Genomic DNA, 2,855 nt, shown 5'->3' on the forward strand with positions numbered 1-2,855 from the left:
TAACAGAGCTGTATGCATTGCTGATGCACATAAATGTATTTCACGCTTGAGAGAATTAAGCCCCATTTAACAAAGAGTCAAAACACTGGTTAAGCGGGTTAACACAGGCCTGCACAATTAAAACAGCTTCACTCTAAAAGTTATTTTACAGGTTAAAAAAAACTTTGAGGGTTTTTTTTTTTTTTTTACACAAACTTTGATCATTTAATCTTTTTGATGCATTGTTTAAATTTTTCTTTTTTTTTTAAAATATTCTCTGGTTCAACTAAATTTTATTGCTTTAAAAATTTTGTCTCTTTGCATTTTTTTGCCCGTAATAACTGTTAATCCTTTTTTTTTGCTATAATTTATTTTTTTTATCATTTATAATATTATATAGACTCTCAGAAATTCTATGACACTTTCCCTTTGAAACAGCTGAAAGTGATTATTTGGAAAAAGAAAATTGCTCAAATCAAAAAAAAAATCATAAATAAAAATACATTTTTGGAAATCCTGCTAAATAATAAATTCTTGTCAGTATAAACATGCACATGTTGATCTATCAGCATCATAAACCATCTGAGCTTATGCTTTGCAATTTAAATTCCTGTGTAGCTTCAGCGAGGACGAGCGAGGAGCCCTCTGACTGCAGGTGGCTGGCTTCCTGTGTGGTCCTCCTGGTGTGGGATAATTGGTCCACGGAGGTTACAGACAAAATAGCCGCCGTGCCCTCGCTGAGGGTTTCCCACAGGAGCAGCATCATGTGGAGGAGGCCTGTTTACACACCAGGTGATGGATTCAGCATCGATCATGCGATTAAAGGATGAGTATAAAACACACAGGGGCACTTTGTCTTCATGTGAACTGATATTATGAATTTAAATAAATGAGTTTAGAGGCTGAACTTAAGATGCTTTTATAACCCACTGCATAACTGTCACCACTAGGGGGCAATGTTTTACCAGTGTAAGTGCTGCTGTCCCCGGTTCCTCCCAGATTTCCTCAGCAGGCTTTACCTTCCCTCTGTGCTCATAATGACTCAACGTCTCATTTCAAATCCATTGCAACAGTTTACAGAGCAGCTGTAGATGGTTTCACCTTAAAAGCACAACACTAACCACAGACTGTCTAAGACATTTTCCCCACATCACACTCAAAGAAGTAAAAACAGCCTCTCAGCTGTTTTCTCTGGCTATAGTTACACAGTGTAACATTTAGCAGTGACTCCTGGATTTAGCTTCATGCACTGAAACACGGCTGACCCCCCTTATCTGGAAACTATCTTCTGAAAGACAAACTTTGTGTCGCAGATCTTTACAATTAAATGATGTGACATGTTTTAACCCGTAAAACCAAACTGAAAATGTAAAAAAGTCCTTTAGAAATCATTCTAAAGTAAAGCTGGGCCTGTTTAATTTACAGGCATGGAAAGGGATCCAACACTTACGAATATCTCTCGTGAGTGTTGGTGACTGTGCTGCTGCTCAGAGAACCAGGCCTTCGTAGGGAAAAGGTTTGAGTTAAACAACTTTTGCAGTTTAGTTAAAAAAAAAATGACCTGAAATGCAATTTTTAAATTGTAACAGTTATTAATGACACATCACAGGAAAACAAATGAAATCCGTTCCCTGCTCATGTTCAGCGATGGCACTGAAGCTTCGGGTGGTCCACGGTGGTCTCAGGAGTGACGTAGCACTCCAAACTCTGTATTCCTGAATAACAGGTCCAAAAACATTGGACTGCAGCTTCAGAGGATCCACACGTGCTTCTCCAAAGTGACACAGTTACAGAAACTAACTTAATCAAATGCTAAATCTACTTTTGTACAGCTGAGCCATGTTTTACTCGTTAAACCCTTTGATGATGAGTTCATGGCCTCGATCTATAGTTTCACTTTAATCCAACATGACGCTCATTTATTAACGGGAGACTGCAGACATGAGAGTAGTCTCAGTCTTCACATCTGCTCTCCAAAACATGACCAGTGGTTGGTGAGACAATGTCACGGCAGGTCGCTGGACTCAAACACGCCCATCAAGCATGAATGGCATCATTTCCTTGTATACTTACACAATCTGAAGCTCTGATCCAACATGAGGACCAACTCACCCACCCTGAGTCTGGATGATAAATTAACATCATGGTGAAGAAAAAAAAAAAAAAAAAAAAAAAGCGATTCTTTGGTCACAGTTCTTTATTGAAATGTTCAGAGAACACAAAAACAGTGTATTCATAGTAAAACAATCAATAAATACAAACAATAAAACCTGATTATAAAAGCAGTGGTGTGTCCCTTTATCAGAGTTCATATATCTGAACACTCAGAGCGTTTGGATATTTGTTCTTCTGAGCATCACGAGCTGAAACGTCTTCAGCAGCAAGAGCTTCACGGATCATCAGGCAGTGTGTGCATAACGCCTGTGACGAGGCATTCAAGGACACCTCAGAAGTTTAACCCACAGGAGGAGAACTAAACACTGGGGTACTGAATGACAGCGCGCCACGTTAAAGTTAAAGCACACACTGAGTGACAGTCGCAAACACCTTGTTTGTTTGCTTCATTGACATCAGCCGTCAGCAGAGAGGAGTTCAAAACCAGAGAGCACATGTCGCCCTGCAGAGGAGCGACCCGGCTAACATTAGGAGCTGTTTCTACTTCAATATTTAAAAAAAGACATTTATACAAAACAACAAAAGTCTCTCTGGTTTCAGAGGCCTTTAGTCTGACAGGATCCAGCACTCAGTCAGAAAATTTTCCATCAAACAAAAGAGCGAAACCCTTCCGCTCACTAACAATCCGGTCGTTAAGTGATGACATGACGAATCCTACTTCCGGGCCTAAAGTAGTCTGCGTTTAATATGGCTTTTGTGTT

Source organism: Haplochromis burtoni, unplaced genomic scaffold, assembly GCF_018398535.1.
Source record: "Haplochromis burtoni strain Fernald_Lab_line unplaced genomic scaffold, NCSU_Asbu1 Contig_944, whole genome shotgun sequence".
Taxonomy (NCBI): Eukaryota; Metazoa; Chordata; class Actinopteri; order Cichliformes; family Cichlidae; genus Haplochromis; species Haplochromis burtoni.